This window comes from Sarcophilus harrisii, chromosome 4, assembly GCF_902635505.1.
Source record: "Sarcophilus harrisii chromosome 4, mSarHar1.11, whole genome shotgun sequence".
In the NCBI taxonomy this organism is placed as follows: domain Eukaryota; kingdom Metazoa; phylum Chordata; class Mammalia; order Dasyuromorphia; family Dasyuridae; genus Sarcophilus; species Sarcophilus harrisii.
In genome coordinates this window covers 342779976-342802571 of record NC_045429.1, presented here as the reverse complement: position 1 = coordinate 342802571, position 22596 = coordinate 342779976, and positions in this window count along the sequence as shown.

The window sequence follows — 22596 nt, the reverse complement described above, 5'->3', positions numbered from 1 at the left end:
TGAACAAAAGCCTATGTTTTGTTTTATTTAAGTTTTGTCCAAGTGCTAACCCCATGTCTAAATTGAATTACTTAGTCATACTAAAAATCATTTTTTTACAAAAAAAATCATTGATTTGTAATGCTTACATTTGTACTACAGAAGCATAATTTGATTGCTGTTGTATATTATTTAGAGTGTTCCATTAGAAGAAGTCTGAACCTTTCAAATAAACATAGTGTGTCCAGTAGGAAGGTTCCTAATTGGTCTCTATAACCTGTCTCTTCTTTAAGACCAAATTCTGACCATCAGAGCTAACAATGTCTCTGCTTCTTCTGTATCAGCCAAGATTTCTCTTACTAGCATGTGACTTGTTACTCTGCTGCAAAATTCCACTGCTCACCTGGGGACTGGGAAGGGAGTAGAAAGGAAATCTGAAACTGGGGAAGAGAGAATTTCAGAAAAGAAAAAAAGCAAATCTATCTCAAGGGATGGATTCCTCCTCTATATTTGTCTCTTCTTGACTGCTGGTTCTGACTTCCTTAATTGTCAAGAGCTCCTGTTCTCTTAACTCACTGGGGAGTTTGTTGTACCACTTTCTAAAGTCTCCAAAAATGTAGCTAATACATAAACCACCAAATTCCAATTCAGCTTATAATGTACTAAGTACGGTTTAACAATTTTATGCTGTCTAAAGGAAAATAGATTGCAAAGATATCTTTGTACTTCTTTACAAATCCGGAATAAGCCATACTTTAAACAAACATTTACATATTATACTTTACGCAATACAATAAACCATTTAGATTAGAAAATGAGCCTGCAAGACTTTATAAGCCGCAAATAAGACTGCTCTATATATGAAAGGGATAAAACCTTAATGTTTCATTTTCTCTGTTTTTGCTTTGCATTGTATAATCTTGTTAAGAGGGCAAATTGGATTCAATTGATTAAATTTCCTGATCAATAACAGCCTCATATATATCATTTGAACCCCACAATTCTCTAAGCTAAACACTTTAAATTCAATTTCCCCAATTTTGCAGATGAAAAAACTGAGGTCAAAAGAGACACATAGTCACACATCTGTCATCTGTGACCCAGAAAATGTCTCTTCCTTTAACATTACTGATTTCAGTTTCATGTAAATGGTGATTAATAATTTAGAAAGTTTCCTTAAAAGAGACAAAATGAGATTTTTATGATATTTGGTAGTTTATTATGCTTCCATCTGAAAATCCCTTCAAAAAATCTTAAATATGTCTCTTGTTTAGGATTTTTCTAAATGAGATAATATTAATCATTCTACAAAGGTTACAAAATTTAAGAAATAAGCAGACATTAGGTAATGGACAGATATTTATTTCTCTAACCCATATGAAATTCCTAAAACACAAACATTTGCAGTGTCAAATACTTTTAATTTCAAACCCTATGTAGCACTTCTAAATACTGTAGCTACTTTCATCATCTCTAACCTGTGGTATTTCACAAATACAAATTTTCTGGCAAGCTAGGGTTTCTGATCCAAGCCCTCTTTATGTAATGCCAATGTAGAACTAACACTGGCTATTTTCCAAAAGGGAGTAATGATTTAATTGTCTCTTTGTTATCACTATTCCAATATCCAATTACAAAGTGATGAAACTAACCTTTCTACCATTAGCTCTCACATTTATTTTTATTTTATTTTACTTATCATTTTTAATGCACATTGTTTTATGAATCATGTTGGGAGAGAATAATCAAAGCAAAAGGGAAAATCAGTGGGAAAGGGAAAAAAAAACAGGAAAAGAAGTAAACATAGCATGTGTTGATTTACATTCAATCTCCATAGATCTTTTTCTGTATAAAGATGGCATTTTCTGTCAAAAGTCTATTTGGATTAATTTGGATCACTAAACCACAGGAAAGTTCCAAATCTTTCATAATTTATCATCACACATTTTTGCTGTTACTGTGTACAGTGTATTCCAGGTTCTGCTTGTTTCACTCAGCATAAATTTGTGTAAATCTTTCCAAGCCTTTCTAAAATCAGCATGTTTATCATTTTTATATAACAGAAATATTTAATTATCTTCATGTACCACAACTTATTCAGCCATTCCTCAATTGTTGAGCATTTCTAATTCTTTATTACCACAAAAATTGCTGCTACAAACTGTTTTGTACATGTGAGTCCCTTTCCCTCCTTTATGATTTCTTTGGGATACAGGCCCAGTATAAATGTGCTGTATCAAAGAATATGCACACTTTAATAGCCCTTTTGGCATAGTTCCTAATTGCTCTCCAGAATGGCTGGATCAGTTCCCAACTCCACCAACAATATATTAGTGACCCAGTTTTCTCATGTCTCCTCCAGCATTCATCATTATCTTTTCCTGTCATCTTAGCCAATCTGAGATGTGTATAGTGATATCTCAGAGTTGTCTTAATTTGCATTTATCTGATCAACAGTGATTTGGAGTATTTTTTTCATATGACTATAAATGATAGTAATTTCTTCATCAAAAAATTGTCTGTTCCTATCTTTTAACAATTTGCCAATTGGAGAATGACTTAAATTCTTATAAATTTGAATCAAAATTCTCTATATATTTTAGAAATGAGGCCTTACATCCAATGAGAAATTGGATATAAATTTTTCCCCAGTTTATTGCTTCCATTTTAATCTTATCTTTATTGGTTTTATTTGTACACAAACTTTTTAACTTATGTTAGCTTAATGTAATCAAAGTTATTTATTTTGTATTCCATAATGTACTCTAGTTCTTCTTTGCCCTCAAATTCCTTCCTTCTATAGATCTGACAGGTAGACTATCTCTTGATCTTTTAATTTGCGTATAGTATCACTCTTTTTTTTCTGATTTTTTAAAATTTTATTTTGGTTATAGAACTGATGTGTGATTTATTTGTGATATGCTTCAATTCCATTTAATCAAAGGCTATTTTTTTATAGCCTTTTATTTACAGGATATATGCATGGGTAACTTTACGGCATTAACAATTGCCAAACCTCTTGTTCCAATTTTTCACCTCTTACCCCCCACCCCCTCCCCCAGATGGCAGGATGACCAGTAGGTGTTAAGTACATTAAAATATAAATTAGATATAGTATCACTCTTTATGTCTAAATCATGAACCTATTTTGAACTTATATTGGTATATGGTGTTAGATGTGGGTCAATGCCTGTTTCCGTCATATTAATTTCCAATTTTCCCAACAATTTTTGTCAAATACTGAGTTCTTATTCCAGAAGCTGGGGTCTTTGGGTTTATCAAACAGTAGATTCTTATAGTCATTGACTATTGTGTCTTGTGAACCTAACCTATTATACTGATTGACTACTATTTCTTACCCAGTACCAAATGGTTTTAATGATTGCTGTTTTATAATATAGTTTTCTATCTGGTACAGCTAGGCCACCTTCATTTGCATTTTTTCCATTAATTACCTTGAAATACTTGATCTTTTGTTTTTTCCAGATGAATATTATTATTTTTTTTCTAACTCGGTATAATAGCAAAAACTTTTTATTTTAATGTAATCAAAGTTGTCCATTTTGCCTTTCATAATGTTCTCCAGCTCTTCTTTGGTCATGAATTCCTCCTTTCTCCAAAGATCTGATAAGTAAATAATCCCTTGCTCACCAAATTCATTTATGATTTCATCCTTCATGCCCAAATCATGGACCCATTTTAACATTATTTTGTTATGGGGCATGTGATGTAGGTCTATGCTGAGTTTCTGACATATTATTTTCCAGTTTTCTCAGCAATTCTTGTCAAGTAGTAAATTTTTATCCCAAAACTAAAGTTTATATGTTTAACAATTAGTAGATTACTATAGGACTTGATTTTTATGTTTTGTTTATCTAATTTATTCCACTAATCCACCCCTTTATTTCTTACTCAGTCCCAAAAAAATGGTTTTGATGACTGCTACTTTATAATATAGTTTTAAATTTGGTACTGCTAAGCCAGCATCATTTGTAATCTTTTTTTCATTAATTCCCTTGACATTTTTGCCCTTTTGTTCTTCAAGATGAATTTTTTATTATTTTTTCTAGTTCCATAAAATAATTTTTTGACAGTTTGATTGGTATGTAACTCAACAAGATCAATTTAGGCAAAATTGTCATTTTCATTATATTAGCTTTGCCTACTCATGAGTAATTGATATTTTTCCACTTGTATAGATGTAACTCTATTTATGTTAGAAATGTTTTGTAATTGTGTTCATATAGTTTTTAAGTTTGTCCTGGCAGTTAGACAACTAAATATTTTCTTTTCCTTACAGTTTTTTTTAAATGGAATTTCTCTTTCTATTTCTTGCAGATGGATTTTTGTCAGAAATATATACAGAAATACTGGTGATTTGTGTGAGTTTATTTTATGTCTTACAATTTTGCTAAAGCTGTGAATTTTTTTCCAGTAGTTTTTAGGATGATTTTCTAACATTCTCTAAGTAAATCATAATATCATCTGCAAAGAGTGATAGTTTTATTTCCTTATTGACTATTCTAATTCCTTTAAATTCTTTTTCTTTTCTTATTGAAAAAGCCAACATTTCTAGTTCAATGTGAATAATAATGATGATAGTGGGCATCCTTGTTTCACTCCTGATCTGGGAATGTGTACAACTTCTCTCTATTACAAATAATGCTTGTTATAGATTTTAGATAGATACTGCTTATCATTTGAAGGAAAGTCATCTTTATCCTTGTTTTCTAGTGTTTTAAATAGGAATGGGTACTGTATTTTATCAAAAAGGGTTTTTTTTGTATCTATTGAGATTATATGTCTGTTGGTTTTGTTAATGATATGTCAATTATGGTAATGGTTTTCCTGACAATGAACCAGCCCTGCATTTCTGGTATAAATCCTAGTTGGTTGTAGCATAATATCCTGCTGATAAGTTACTGTAATCTCTCTGCTAATATTTTATTTAAATTTTTTGCATTGATATTCATAAGGAAGATTAATCTGTAATTTTTTCTTTCTCTATTTTGGCTCTTCCTGATTAAGTTATCAGTACCATATTTGTGTCATAGAAGGAATTTAGCATGGCTTCTTCTGTAACTATTTTCCAAATAGATTACATAGCATTGGAAGTAATTGATCTTTAAATGTTTGATAGAATTCACTTGTAAATTCATCTAGTCCTGGAAATATTTTCTTAGGAAACTCATTAATGGTTTCTTCAATTTCTTTGTTTTTCCTGAGTCAATTAGGGTTGTTACTTGCTCAGGATCACACAGTAAGAAAGTGTTAAGTGTCTGTGACCAGATTTGAACTCAGATCCTCTTGAGTTCTTTTTCTTAAATGGGACTATTTAAGTAATTTATTTTCTCTTTCATTAATATGGACAATTCATATTTTTGTAAATATTTGTCCAGTTATGTAGATTGTCAGATTTGCTGTCACACAGTTGGACAAAATAGCTCCTAATTATTGCTTTAATTTCTTTTTCTTTGGTGGTAAATTCACTCTTTTCATTTTTGATGCTGGTGATTTGGGTTTTTTCCTTTTCTTTTTCCAGTAGAATTTACCAAAAGTTTATCTATTTTTGTTGGCTTTTTTATAAGACTAACTTTTATTTTTATGAATTAGTTTAATAGTTTTCTTAGTTTCAGTTTTGTTAATCTCTCCTTTGAGTTTTAGAATTTGTAATTTGGTATTTAAATGGGGGCTTTTAATTTGTTCTTTTTCTAGCTGTCTTAGTTGCATTCCCAATTCATTAATCTCCTCTCTCTATTTTATTCAAGCAACTATTTAGAGATATAAAATTTTCCCTAAGAACTGCTTTAGCTGCATCCTATAGGTTCTGGTATATTGTTGCATTATTGTCATTCTCTTAGTTGAAATTTTATGTATTGTTTCTGTGATGTTTTGTTTGACCCGTTCTTTTTTAGAGTTAGATTATTTAATTTCCAATTGGTTTATATATATATATATATATATATATATATATATATATATATATCCCTGCACCTTTATTGAATATATTTTTTCTATTGTGGTCTGAAAAGGAAGCATTTACTATTTCTGCCTTTCTACATTTATTTCATTGTGAAGTTTTTATACCATAATATATGTTCATTTTTTGATTAGAGTCTATCTATCATTGAGAAAAAGGTGTAAATTTTCAATTTTCTCCAAAGGTCTATCATATATTGGTTTTCTAGGATTCTATTAGCCTCCCTAGTTTCTTTCTTGTTTATTTTTTTGGTTAGATTTATCTGATTCTGGGAGAGGAAGGTTGAGGTCACCGAATAGTATAGTTTTTCTGACTATTTCTTCCTGTAATTGGCTTAATATCTTTTCTAGGAATTTGTATGCTCTATCACTTGATGCATATACATTTAATATCATTACTACTTCATTGTTTATGATTGCCTTTGTCAAGATGTGCTTTCTTTCTAATCTCTTTTAAGTAGATCTATTTTTACTTTTGTTTTATCTGAGATCAAAATTGCTACCCTGCTTTTTTTTACTTCAGCTGAAGCATAATAAATTCTGTTCTAGTCTTTTACCTTTACTCTCTATGTATCTCTGTGTCAAATGCATTTCTTGTAAACAACATATTGTAGGATTCAGTTTTTTAATCCACTTTGCTATTTGCTTTCAGGTTTATGGGAGAGTTCACCCCAATCACATTCAGTTATGATTACCAGTTTTGTATTTCCCTTCATACTATTTTATTCTCTGTATATATTTTTGTTCTGTCTTTCCACCCTGTCTTCAAAGTGTTTTTTTTTTTACCCTCTCCTATGCACGACCTTATCTCTTATCATTCCTCCCCCTTTATCTTAGTATTCTTTATGTTAATCCACCTTACAGACTACATTATCTTCTTTCAACCATTCCCCCCCTTTTCTTACCTTTTCTCCTAGTGTTTATGCCCTTCCTTCTTTCTTCCCCTTCTTCTTTACCCCCTCTTTCTCCTCTTCTTTATAGGGTTAGATAGATTTCTATACCCAACTGAATAATTAAATGATTCACTCTTAGAGCCACAGCTAATGAGATCAAGCTTCAGACAATGCTTATTTCCTTCCCTTCTTTGCTTTGATTGTAATGGGTCTTTTGTGCCTCTTCATGTGATCTAATGTGTGCCTTTATACCTTCCCTTTCCTCTTCTACCAATACAGACCTTCCCCTCCTCCCCACTTCAATCTAATTTCCCCTTTTTTTTTACTTTTCTATGATTCTCTTGAGTTCTGTATTTGTCAAATTTTCTGTTTAGTTCTGGTTAATCCAATAGAAATGATTGAAAGTCTCTTACTTCAATGAAGTGCCATCTTTTCCCCTGAAAGATGACGGTTGGTCGAGCTGGGTAGTTAATTCTTTGCTGTAACTGCAGGTTTTATGCCTTCCAGAATATGGTATTCCAGGTTCTCCAATTTTTTATTGTAAACACTGTCAAGTCCTCACTGTTGCTACTTGATATTTGAATTGTTTTTGTCTGGTAGCTTCCAGTATTTTGTTTCCCTTGAGATTGTAGTTCTGGAGTTTTGCAACAATGTTCCTTGGGGTTTTCCTTGTGGGATCTCTTTCCAAAGATGATTGATGGATTCTTTTAATAAGTATTTTCCCTTCTATTTCTAAAGTATCAGTTTTCCTTAATGAGCTCTCCAAGAATGCTATCCAGGCTCTCTTTTGGGTCATAACTTCAGGTAGGTTAATCATTTTTAAATTTTCTGGATAAATTTTCCAGGTTAGCTGTTTTCCACTGGAGTATTTCACAATTTTTCTTTCCATTTTTTAATTATTTTTAGTTTGTTTGACTGATTCTAGCTGATTCTATCACATACAATCATTACCTTCCATTTGTTCCATTTTAGTTTTAATGTGTGATTTTCTTCAGCTAGCTTTTATATCTCTTTTTCCATTTGATTAATTCTACTTTTGAAGGTATTGTTTTCTTCAGTGGATTTTTTTTTCCTTTGGCCAATGGTATTTTTTAAGGTCTTGTTTTTTCCAGTCAATTTATTTTTCCTTCCTTTTTTCAAGCTATTGACTTTCTCTTGCATACCTGTTATTTATTTTTTCATTTCTTGTTCTATCCCTCTTATTTGCTTTTTAAAGTCTTTTATGAGCACTTCTAAGAAGCTTCTTTGGGCTTGATACCAATTCATATCACTTTTTTAGATTTCCTCTGTAGAGATTTTGTCTTTGAGTTGGTGTTTTGATCTTTCTTGCCACCACATTAGCTTTCTATAGTCAAGGTTCTTTTCTGTTTCTTGCTCATTCTCTTTCCTTTTCTTTTGGTATTTCCTCTTTTTTTTTTTTTACTTTTATGGGTAGCTCAATGCCTGTGGTAAAGGTGTGGTGCTGTCCAAAGCTTCCTGTGCAGCTCTGAGCCTTCGCTTTGATCAGAGGGGCTCCTTGTGCTTGCCTGCTCATTTCAAAAAACAACCTGGTTTCCTAGAGTTTGCCTTCTGAGCTGGGTTTGGAAACTGCCCCACTCATCTGCTCCTCTACTGAGCCAGTCTGAGGGTCTTAGTTGCTCATGTTGTGATTAAGACTCTCCACCTGGCTTTACCAGAGCCAGACTGAGCTGGACTGACACCTTTTCCACCCCAAAGAGAATGATCTTTCTTGAAGTTTTTCCAGTCTATCTTGAGCTAGAGAGTGGTGTTATTCTGTCAGATTCTGTTCAGAAGAAAATCACACATTAAAACTAAAATGGAACAAATGGAAGGTAATGATTGTATGTGATAGTTAGAATCAGCTAGAATCAGTCAAACAAACTAAAAATAGTTAAAAAATGGAAAGAAAAATTGTGAAATACTCCAGTGGAAATCCACTATTTTCCTGTGGGTTTTTGAGGAAAACAAAGAGCTCAAGCAGCTTCTTGGCTTCACTCTGCCACTTTGATTCCACCTTCAGAAGTTCTCTAGCTCCCATTTTTAAACTTGAAACATTTCCTTTCTTTTTTCTTTCTTTTCCTTTACTCTAACTGATACCTACTCAGATCCATCTCTCTGTGCTGTGACCTTCATATCTACCTGCTTTGAAAAAAAAGTGCTTCCAACCCAGTCCTAACAAAGACTCCCTGGGAATATAGATTCTAATGTTTTCCTAACATAAAAACTCTGTTTCCCAGCATACTTCCTTGAATGATAAGTTATAACTATCGTGATTCATATATGTGTTAAGGGCACAGAATGGGTCAGAAGAAAAAATTCTGGATTTGTAGTCAGGAATACTGGGTTTGAACAAATTTTTGACTTTGGATGACTCACTCATGATTTGATGTTCCAATTTTCTTATTTGTAAAATGAAGGTATTGAAAAAGATGGACGTTATTCCCTTCCATTTCTAAATCTATGATATATTTAAGAGAATCACAAATATAATACTTTAACTTTTGCCAGTTATCCCTGTAATATGGAAAGTGGATGGATTTATTCTAACATTAATTTTCAGGACATATTTGAGAAATCCATATTTCCCTTCATTTTTGTCCTTTTTCTATGTTATGTACTTTTATTTTCCTTTAAATAACAGAGGAATAATTATATCTTCATTTTAATTCTGACACTGTCACAGCAATTTTACTTGTTTCCCTGACAAAACACAAAGCTATGCTTTATAGCTTATTGATAAGTTCATTTCATATTACTTGGAGAATCATTTATGGATATTTTAAGTCTAAAACTATCTATTTCCTTTGACAAGACAGTCTCTTCTAAATATACTTCCTCCATATACAATGGTGAAAAATTGCAAATTCCCTTAACAATTTGAATTTCAAGTAGATTGCAATTAATAATTTCATCTTGCAGCTTTTTGAAATCTCATCATACATGAAAAAATATAAACACACTTTCATTCACTAAGACATCAAATCAAGGTAGGATCTTTCACTTAAATGGAAATAATACCTCCTACCTCCCAAAATTGTTTTGACAACAAAATAAGATAATTTTTGTAAAGCACTTTGCAAATTATAAAGCACTATATAAATTCTGACTAATATTATTAAATCAAAATATAATTTTTAGATATGATGTGTTTCTTTCCTTGCTGTGGACATTTGTTTGATATACTATATATGCACACATGTGTATGATTATAATTAGAATATAAGACTTTATTATTGGTAAAATGCTTAAGGTCAAGTACTGTTTTGCTTTTCACTTGAATCTCTAGCACCTAGCATAGAACCTAATTTATAGTAGGACCAGTATTACCCCATTGATTGGTTAATGCTCCAAAATATACATGATTTCCTGAATAGAGTGTTTCCTCCAGTGATCCAGGTAATAATAGATTCACCTATCCTAATTGTATTCTGTTCTATCCTATCTTATGGTATCTTGTTTTATCTATCCAATATTATTTTATTTTATTTTCTATTTTTGTATTTTTATGTGGATTGATCATTATCTATGATTTCATAGATACAGAGAATTTCTGATGGAAAACTCCTAGCAATTCCTTCAATGACTTGTTTATAGCTAAGAGTGTCAAATGGTTACCTAAGAGCACTGAGAAGTTAATTGACTTCTCTCTGGTGACATAGCTGTTGTTGTGTCAGAAGGAAAACTTCAACTCAGTTCTTTCTTGCTCCCATATTAGATGATTATGTAGCACAGTATGGCATTGTTTTCTTGTCCACCTCTTCCTATAAAATCCATCAGTATTCTGTCTAAAAAGTTTGAAAGCCCTTTTCTAGACCCTTTAACATTTGTTGGTTAGCAGTACAGGAGTTGGATTGTCCTTAAGCCCTCCTAAATTCTAATTTAGTTCCTTTTCTAAATATGTACATTTTCTGGATCATATCTCTTTGCACATACTTTGTGCCAGTAAAAACTGATGATATTCTTAAACCTATGTATGAGAACATGGTGCCTCCCCATTACATTTGGAATCGTCTGAAATTTTTACTTTGAAACCACATATACTCTTTGCATAAATTACAAATTATTTATAGGATCTAAGTACTTTTGATAAGGGACAAATGCTACATAGTTGCTATCAAAAATTCTATTCCACTTGTGAAATATAATTAATTCTGTAAAAACAAAACATATTCTATTTTTTTTTAAATCCTACTAAAGTCTTTATGGAGTAAGAGATTTCTTTAGAAAAGTAGAGGACTGGGTACAGAGTCAAGATAATGATATGAAAACACCTCTCCTAACTCATTTTCTTCACAACAACCAAGAAATGTGCCAGACTAAATATTGATCAGGACAACCAAAAAAGAATTTGTTGAGTTTTTGTCCCAGCTTAAGGTTGAGGTAGGAGTTAGCTAGGAGTACAGTGTAGGAACAGCAGTTATAGCAACAGGTGTGAACAGGGATCACCACAGAAATGATAACAGGACTGAACACTTGGACAGAAAAAGATCCTAGGGAATCTTTATACAAGAACTGGGAACAGAAACAAATGTTACCTGGCAAGTTTTTTTGTTTTGTTTTGGTTTGGGTTTTTTTGCCCATTACCTAGTGCTAGGTCACAATTCTAGAATGGAGAGAAGCAGCCTCATTTGTGAGAAAGTAGTTGCCTAACCTGTGTAAGGAACAGGGAATAAGTTCCAAAAGTTTATCAGAATGGCTATGAACCTAAGAGCACAAAGAAGACTCAGTCCTAATTCTTAATCCCACACATAAGCTTACAAGAGAATAAACCAGAAGAGGAAACCAAAATTCAAAAAGCCAATAATTCAGTAACTCTGGTGTTCTCTTCTTTTTTTTAAATATAATGGTTCTCTGGGTGCAGGTTTCTTGGGGAGCTTCTGGAGGCAGCCTTAGTTTTGTTTAGTTCAAAGTAATAATCACCTCAAATGAAGTCAGGAGTTAAATCCAATCTTTTATTATCTCTTCCAAAATAGTCCAGTTAGCTTTCTTTGGTTCCAAGAGTTCTTGTTGCTAGTCTTTTGCCTCTGCCAGCTTCGGCCTCTAGCTCAACTCCGACTCCTGGCAATCTTCTGAACTGAACTCACTTCACTAACTCAGCTCCTTTTATGATCTTTTAGAGGAGTCAATTGACTCCTCCTCTGAGAGTGGGATTATGGGAGGTGTGAATTCACAAAGTTACAAAGTTAACTTTGTGACTCTCCCATACTCCTGTACAACTCCCCTTTGTGAACTCCAATGTGTGAGCTCTAATGTGTAAACTCTCTAAAAGGTGTGAGCTCTAATGTGTGACCTCTAATGTGGAAACTATTAAAGGTGTAAACTTAAACATTGTTTCTATCAATTCTAATGACTTAACACTTTGTAAGGATTTTAACAAGTAACTGTAAATATGCAAAAACATCCAGTTGTAACAAGTCTAACAATAGTATATAAAAATTCAATGACATATATGCCAACAGATCTAAACCAGATCAGAAATTCTCAGGCTTGGAGGACACTGAACAGATCTTTCTTGGATCATACCACTTTGGAAACACCTGAAACTTACAGGCCCCTAGACTAAGTTGTTAAAATCAAAGGACATAAAGCACAGAAGTTCAGGTCAGACATCTACCCCAGAGGTGAGCTGAGCCTAACAAAATAAAGTCTTAATGTAAAAAATAAGTAAACTGGGAAAATGAGCAAAGAACTAAAAGAGAATCTTACCATAAAAAGCTACTCTGGAGACAGAGAAGAAGCTCAAGACATAAACACAGAAGACAATGATTTAAAAACATCTGCAAGCAAAACAAACAAACAAAACAAACAAACCAACAAACCATCAGCACAACAAAACAATTTAACAGAATCTCAAAAAAAAATATTAGAAAAGTTAAAGAGATAAGCAAGAACAATTTTTAAATGTAGTAGAAGATAAATTAAGAAATTATAACTGAGAAAAAATTATGAATTAACAGCTTGATAAAAAAAGTACAAAACATTTTGAAAAAAAATCTCCTAAAAAACAGAATTATGTGAGCAGTAAAAAAAAAAATATACAAAAATTATGATGGAAATAATTCCTTAAAAATCATAACTGGAAAAATGGAAATTGGGGACTCCACAAGACATGAAGAAACAATAAAATAATGTAAAAAGTCTGAAAAATAGAAGGAAAAGTGAACTATCTTATATAAAAAAAATTGATCTGGAAAATAAATCAAAGACAAATTATTTAAGAATATTTGTACTACTAAATAGTCACAAATAACAATAATTTTTTTAAAAGCCTAGATATCATATTTCAAAAAATTATAAAGAAAAATTTCATAGAAGTTGAAAAGAGATGCTGGTCACCATGTGAAAGAAGTTAAAAGAATAAAAAAAAAATCTCTTAGGAATACCAATGTCAAAATCTAGAACTCCCAGGGCAGTGTTCAAATCATCTCAAAAGAAGAATGAAAGAATAAGGGAAAAAAATGATGCACTAGAAAGTGAAGAAAAAGGAAAAAAGGGAGAAAGATCCCTCACAAAAATGAGGTCCATAAAGAAGAATTTATATAATGGATGGGAAAATAAGATGGAAAGCAGTAAACACTTGAAACTTATTCCTATCTGAACTGGTAAAAGGAAGAAAGGATATACATACATATTTGAGTAAGAAATTCATCTTACCCAATGAATAATTAGAAAAAAAAATGGGGGAAAAGGGTAATAGGAGATATGGCAAACTAAAGGAAGTAGTATTCAGAACAAAACAATCTTAAAATGAGGACAGGAAAAACAGAAGGATACATATAAAATAATAAGATGAAGAAAAGTAAACAGCAATCATAACTGAATGTAAATGGGTTGAACATATACAAAACAAAAAAAGGATAGCAGAATGATTTAAAAACTAGAATTTAGCACTACATTGTTTAAAAGAAATGTGCTTAAAAGAGAAAAATACATATACATATAGAGTTAAAGTAAAAATAAAGAACAAAATATGTTTTGCTTCAGATGAAATAAAAAGCCAGGGGTGGTAAACATGATTTCAGACAAGCAAAAGCAAAAACAGATCTAGTTAAAAGAGATAATCAGGCAAATTACATTTTAAATGGTACCATGGAAAATGAATTTATATTAATTCTGAATATTTAGACATCACATAGCATCTAAATTCATACAGGAAAATTTGAATGAGTACTATAATAATGGAGAACCTCAATTTATCCAGTCTGAGAAAAATCACATAGAATAAACAAGAAAGAAGTTAAGAAGATGAATACAATTTTTTAAAAAGTTAGATATGTGACAACTTTTGAGAATATTGAGTGGAAATAGAAAGCTACAGCTAAAACATCTTCACAAGGTATAATCATTTATTCTATCATAAAAACTTCACAAACAAATGCAGAAAAGCACAAATGTTAAATGAGCTTTTATAGACCATAATATAATAAAAATTACATCCAATAAAAGGCCATGGAAACAAAGATGAAAAATTATAAATAATCTAATCCTAAAGAAAGAGTGGATCAAAGAACAAATCATAGAAATAATTATTTTAATGGAGAAAATGATATTAATGAAAAGATATAGCAAAATATGTGGGATACAGTAGCAAAAACAATACTTAGGCAAAAATTTATATCTCTAAATATTTCTATCATTCAATGAAAGAGAAATCAGATTAGTAAACTAAGTATGCAACTATAAAGAGGAGAAAACAAATTAAAAACCCTAATTTAAGTACTAGCACAAGAGAAACCCTGAAAATCTAAAGAGAGATGAATAAAATCAGAGTTTTAAAAATTTACCTAATAAATAAAAGAAGTTTTTTTTTGGAATGGGGAGATAATAACATCTCTAAACCATTATTTTATTTCATTAAAGAATAAAAAAAAAAAACTAAATTATCAGCATTGAAAATTAAAAGGGTGAATTTATAATGAATGAAAATTAAATAAAAGCAATTATTAGAAGTATTTTGCCCAACTATTTTTTTTCAATAAAACTGACAGCCTAAATTGAATGGATAAATATGTATAAAAATTTAAATTGCCCACCAGTCCTGAAGTCAGGAGTACCTGAGTTCAAATCTGGCCTCAGATACTTAATGCTTGCTAGCTGTGTGACCCTGGGGCAAGTCACTTAACCACAATTGCCTCAGAAAAAAAAGAAAGATAAGCATAATCTGTAACAGGGGAAAATTAAAAGCTTTCCCAATATGTTCAGGGGTGAAACAAGGATGTCTATTATTACCACAATTATTCAATATTGTACTATAGGTAATACAACAACAAGAGGTTAAAAAAAAAAAATTAAAACAGGCAATGAGGAAATGAAACTTGCACTATTTACAGATGATGTAATGTTAAATGTGGAGAATCCTAGAGAATCAACCAAAATAAGTTGAAATAATCAACAACTTTAGCAAAATTGCAGGTTGTAAAATAAAAATTCATAAATCATCAGCATTTCTGTACATTAGCAACAAAGTCCAATAGCAAGATTGAGAGAAATTCTATTTTAATATCACTGTAGACAATATAAAATACTTAGGCATCTATTTTCTAAGAAAAAATGAGGAACTATATGAACACAATTACAAAGGACAAAGGTCAGATTTAAACAATTGGAATAAAAATATTAATTGCTCCTGGGCAGCTGAACCAATTTAATAAAAGTGACAAATCAACCTGAATTACCTACTTACACAGCGCCATACTAAGAAAAATACAAAATTATTTCATACAGCTAGGAAAATAATCACAAAATTCATCTGGAAGAACAAAAGGTCAAGAATATCAAGGGAATTAATGAAAATAAAATTCAAAGAAAAGTATCTTAGCAGTACCACATCTCAATTGTATTACAAAACAGTACTTCTCAGAATAATTTAGTTCTGACTAAGAAATAGAGCTGTGGATTGGTGGAACAGATTAGACACATAAAACAGTAATAAATGACAATAGTAATCTAGTGTTTGAAAAACAAAACATATCTATACTTTTGGAAAAGGAATTCATGATTTGACTAAAACTGCTGAGAAAACTGGAAAGATTGTTGGCAGAAACTGGCTATAAACCACATTTTATTAATATGTCAAGATAATAGCAAAATAAACACATGAGTATGACAAAAAGGGATATACTATAAGCAACTTAGAGGAACATGGAATAGTTTCCTGACTGATTTATGAATAATTGAAGAATTTGTGACCAAACAAAAGATAAAGAACATTAATTATTGTTGTTGTTCAGTTGTTTTTAGTAATGTCCTAGTCCTTGTGACCTCATTTTTGGGGGGCAGAGATACTAGAGACATTTGTGTTTCTTTCTTCCTCTCATTTGACAAATACAGGTACAAAGATGATCAGGCTTAAGTGTCTTGCTCAGGTGTCTGAGGCCACATTTTAACTCATGAAGAAGGGTATAACTGACTCCCAACATGGCAGTTTATCCACTGCATGACCTAGCTGGGATATAAAATAGATAGTTTAAATTACATTAAATTAAAAAGATTGGGATTTTTTGGTTCATTTTTACAAATAAAACCAATGAATCCAAGATTAAAAAGAAAACAGAAAACCTGGGGCGAGGGGAGAGGGAGAAGGAAGTACAATAAGTTTTTCTTTAAAAAGACCTCTTTTCTCAAATGCATAGTGAACCGAGCCAAATTTATAAGAATACAAGTCATTCTCCAATTGATAAATGATCAAAGCATATATGAACAGGCAGTTTTCAGATGAAGAAATCATGTCATATGAAAAAATGTTCTAAATCACTGTTAAACAGAAAAATGCAAAGGTATAAGTCTTTGGGAGATGGCACTAAGATAGTGGAGAAAAGGCAGAAAATCACCTGAGCTCTCCCCAAGACCCTTCTGAACATCTATAAGCAATTCATAAAACAATTTCTGCAGCAACATAACATACAAAAGGATGGGGTAAAATAATTTCCAACCAAAATCAAATTAAGGGATTGAAATGAAAATTCTGTCACACTTGGTGAGAGTGGAGAACAGTCTAACACAGGCTGTGCCTGCACAAACGGGCCCCCAGCCAACTAGAAGTAGACCTTGGGAGTCATTGAATCTGCAGTAGCAACATATGCTTCTTTCTGGAGCTCTCAGCCCAAAGGAGATAAGGAGATTAAATAACTGATTAGAAGGAGATTAGAGTGGTCTCTTTGCAGAAATCTGGGTCATAGTATGGATGGTAGTCCAAGAGCAAGGAGAAGCACTAGTATAATAATATTTGAGGTCACTGTAGAGCAGATAATCTCACCATGGGGTAGAAAAGAGTGTTTGTGGTCACTCACAGACCAGAGCATCGACCAGGAGATGAGTAAATTCTTCTCATTAGATCATACCTCCTCAGAAGAACTAAAAACTATAGGTCCCTATAAACCTCTCTGAAAATAGTTGGACAAGCCCCTAGAAAATGGCACAGTGAACCATCCACCCTGGAAGCAGAGCCTTACTTTAATAAAGAGTTGAAAAGCAAGAATAGAATGAAGGAAAAAATAAGCAAATAACAGGGGAAAAAAAAAACAAACTTCTGACCTAAAAAGTTATTCTGGTGACAGCACTAAAACATACTCAGAAGATAACAAAGTCAAAGCTTCTATGTCCAAAGTCTCTAAGAAAAAAAATGGTTTCAGGCCATGGAGGAGTTCAAAAAGGATTGTGAAAACCAAGTAAGAGAAGCAGAAGAAAAATTGTAAAATGGGATAAATTATCTTACATACAACAGACAAGAAAAAACTTACAATAAAGGAGAAGAAGATCAAATGAGGTGGAGTAATGGAATTTCAATTGCATTAGCTTTGACTCAAAGAAAGAATAACATAATGCACAATTGGGTATAACATCTATTTTACCTTAAATAATAATAAGAGAAGGAAATTAAACAGGCTGTGGACATTGTAGTAGGGAGGACAGATTGGAGAAAGTTATAAGATAGGAAGTGTTTTTGAGGAGAGATAGAATGAAAGGAGAGAGTAAAATAAATGGATATAGGGGTAAAGAACAGAGGGAAGTGCATTTAGCAAAGATAACTGTGAAAAAAATATTTGAAACAAGTTTCTCTGATAAAACCTCATTTCTCAAATATATAGACAAATGAGTCAAATTAAGAAAAATAACCATTCTACCTCTCCTTCTTCCCTTCTCCCAATGCATTCCTTTTTCTCATCCCTTAATATTCAACTCAAACATATGCCCTCTGTCTATATATATATTCCTTCTAACTGCCCTAATGTTGAGAAAGATTTTTGTTTGTTTTATGAGTTACAAGTATCACCTTCTCATGAAGGGATATGAACACTTCCCTTTACTGCTGTTTATGCTTCTCTTGTGTCTTGTATTTGTAAGTCAAATTTTCTATTCAGCTTTGGCTTTTTCATCAAGAATATTAGAAAGTCCTCAGTTTCAATGAAAATCCATTTTTTTCTATGAATTTTTGTGTTTCTCTTTCCACTTAATCAATTATGATTTTTAGATCCTTTTACAATCCCAAATATTTTATACTATCTACAGTAATTTTAAATGGAATTTATCTTTGTCTCTCTTGTTACAGGGCTTTGTGGTAATATATAAAAATGCTGATGATTTATGCAGATTTATTTTGCTAAAGTTGTTAATTTTTTCTAGTAGTTTTTTAGTTGATCCTCTAGAATTCTTTAAGTATACTCTCATAACATCTGCAAAGAGTAATAATTTTGTTTTCTCATTACCTACTCTAATTCTTTAATCTCTTTTTCTTCTCTTATTGCCAAATATTGAATAGTAATGGTGATAGTGAGCAACCTTGTTGCACCTCTGTCTGATATTATTAGGAATGGTTCTAGTTTCTGCCCATCACTATGATGCTTGCTGATGGTTTTAAATAGATGCTACTGATCATTTTAAGAAAAAACTCCATTCATTATTATACTTTCTAGTGTTTTAATAGGAATGGATGCTGGATTTTATGCTTTTTATACATCTATTGAGATAATCATATGATTTCTGTTATTTCGGTTATTGATGTAGTCTATTATGCTAATAATCTTCCTAAAATTGAACCAGCCCTACATTCCTGGTAACTGGTTATAGTGTATTATCCTGGAGATAGGTTGCTATAATCTCTTTGTTAATATTTTATTTAAGATTTTTGTATCAATATTCATTAAGGAAATTGGTCTATAATTTTCTTTCTCAGTTTTGACCGTATTTGGTTTAGGTATTGGCACCATATCTGTATCATAAAAGGAATTTGGTAGAACTTCTTCTTTCCCTATTTTTCCAAATAGTTTGTATATTATTGAAATTATAAATTCTTTAAGAATGTAAATAGACAATTCTCAAGGGAAGAAACTCAGTCTAGCTATAAACTTGTGAAAAGAACATTCCATATTTTATGCAGCAACATCAAAATTATGTGATGATCAGCTCTGATGGACTTAAATTTTTTTCAGCAAGGAAGTGATTCAGGCCAATTCTAATAGACTTGTGACTTAAGGAGTTGTATATTTCCAGAAAGAAGACTGTGAGAAATGAATGTGTATCACAACTAAGTATTTTGACCTTTTTTATTGTTTTTTGCTTTTCTCATTTTTTTCCTTTTTGATCTGATTTTTCTTGTGCAGCACAATAAATCTGGAAATATGTATAGAAGATTGGAAAAGTTTAACATACATTGTATTACTTGCTATCTAGGGAAGGAAGTGGAGGAAAGGAAAGGAGAAAAATTTAGAACACAAGGTTTTGCAAGGATAAATGTTGAAAACTATCTTTTCATGTATTTTGAAAATAAAAGGCTATTATTTAACAAAGAAAACAGGAACTACAAATGAGATTATTTTGTTGATTGTCCAGGTTTAATAAAGTGATTTGAAAATATTAATAATAAAAATTAAGCTTAAAAGTGGGAAAAAAGAAAAAAATATTCCAAATCACAACTAATTAGAAGAGTGTAAATTAAAATAATTCTCAGTTTCCACTCCACCATTATCACGTTATCAAAAATAGTTAAAAAAAAACAAAAGAAAATATATTTATGTCATTTGATGCACAAAATCTTTTATTATAATTCATTTATTTAAAATAAATAAATCCAGAAGAATAAATAGACTTTTACTTAAGATGTTCAATATCTAAAATCTAGAGCTTTCATAACATATAATGGAGATAAGCTAAAGATATTTTTCCCAATAAGATGAGAAGTGAAACAAGCAATTCTGCTATTATAAATATCATTCAATATATTGTTAGAAAAATTTTAGTTGTAAAAATAAGAAAAAAGAAAAGACAAGATAAAAAATAGAAAATAAACATAGGACCTAAAGGAAAAACAATAAGCTTTTTTTTGCAGATGATATAAAAATTGACTTGGAAAATCTTAGGTCATATATATTTTTATTTGGTTATTGATAGCTTTCAACGAGTAAGAATTTTTATTCAAATAATTTAACCCATGAAGGATGCCTCCCAAACAATATTTTATAGGGCATAGAAGAAAGAACTGGTAGAATATGTATAATGCTCAGGATAGCAGAAGTATATGCTATGTATATAAAATGTAGATATGGAAAATAATTATAAAATTATTAGAATTGTAAAGGATCTAACTGATGATCTACTCCAAAAAAAGTCTATTTTTCAGGAACAGATTTTAGGTAATATGATTTAAAAAATATGACAATGATAGTATGGTATAAAATAGTAGCAACAATCAGGGAGTATATCTTTACTTATCTATTCATGTGTTTTATTTGATTAATTCAAACTTTTTTTTCTCTAAAACTCAGAGATCATTGGGTAGCATGAGGGCAGGATTTTGTGTCTGAAATAATTGAGTTCAAGTTCTATTTCCAACTCAGGTAATTGACCAATCATTTTAAAATAAACCTTCAAGATCTAGCCCATTTTTTGCATTTTTCAATAGAAGAAACAAAAATTAAGATAAAATAATTTGGGTAAGGTGACATAACTAGTTACTCTAGGGACTAGAATCCTGATGCCTAGGATCATAGAATATAGAACTAAAAGGACCTCAGAGGCTGTCAAATTCAGTCACCTCATTTATAGATAATCCAATACACTACACAGACATACTCCAATAATAATGAGAAAACAAATTGATCTGATAAAATGACAAACACATACATTTCATTGTCATGGGGGATATTCTACATCCTTAGAATGGAATGATGCAGATTAGGGAATCTGTTGCTTGTTATTTGAATAGTTACTATGAGTCAGAAATAGAGTTTGAATTCAGGTCTTTCAGACACAAAAATCTGCCCTCATGCTACCTCATGATGCTCTCACCAATATTTTTCCTCACTGGGACATTAATGCATTATTGGTGGAGTTGGGAAATGATCCAGCCATTCTGGAGAGCAATCTGGAACTATGCTCAAAGGGCTATAAAACTGTGCATACCCTTTGATCCAGCAGTGCCATTACTGGATCTGTATCCCAAGGAAATCAAAAAGGAGGGAAAAGGACCCACATGTGCAAAAATGTTTGTAGCAGCTCTTTTTGTGGTCACAAAGAATTGGAACGGAGTGGATGCCCATCAGTTAAGGAATGGCTGAACAAGTTATAATACATAAAGGTACTGGAATATTATCCTTGCTTACAAACACCCTATGCATATCTTTTGACCCAGCAAAAAATACCACTTCTAGATCTGTATCCAAAAAAAAAAAATCATCAAAAAGGAAAAAGGACCCACATATGCAAAAACATTTATAGTAATTCTTTTCTATGTGGCAAAATATTGGAAATTGATGGGATGCCTATCAATTAGGGAATGGCTCAATAACCTGTGGTATATGAATGTATTGGGATACTACCGTGCACTAAGAAATAATGAACAGAAAAATTTCAGTTAAAAAAAAAAAAAAAGAAACCTGGAAAGTCTTGTACAAACTGATGCAAAATGAAATGAGCAGAAACAGGAAAACATTGTGCACATTATCAGTAACATTGTGTAATGCTCAACTATGAATAATTCAGCTCTTTTCAGCAACACAATGAACCAAAATAGCACAAAGAATTAATGAAGGAAAATGCTATCCATAACTAAAGAATTGATGGACTTGAAATGCAGAATAAAGCATATTTTTTCACTTCTCATGATTTTGTTTCCCCTTTTGATCTATTTCTTCTTTCATGACTGTGACCACTATAGAAATGTATTTCATAAGACACCACATATATAGACTATATCTAACTGCTTACCTTCTTCAGAAAAAGGAGAGGGAAGAGAAGGAAGAAAGAGAGAGAGAGTGAGTGAGGAAGGGAAGAGAAAAATTTGGAATTCAAAATCTTGTAAAAAATGAATGCTAAATTTTTTCTTCACATGTAACTGTGGAAAAATAAAATACTTTAAAAAAATAAAATATTTATCTGCATTGATAAACAATCCCTTAATTTAATATCAGTTTACATGGAATATAGTAATTCCTTTAAATTACAGCATTGATTTTTCTTGTACCTTACCCTATTTTAGGAAATTCCTTATTGCTTATTCTTCACCATTTTGTGATTTATATCAAAAGCGAATCTTGGTATAGGAATTCAGAAGACTACTCCAGGTAGATGAAACAGAGGGGTGGGGTTAAAGGTAGACAAATTTCCTATAGGCTCCTATATTTCTCCATTCTGTAATACGAAGTACTGAGCTATTATTTAGTAACCATTCACATAGCAATGTCAGTATTTTCCTAGTTTCTGAATTGAGGTCTGAATCCTGAGGGAAAGTTAAAGCTTTCTCATTCTTTAA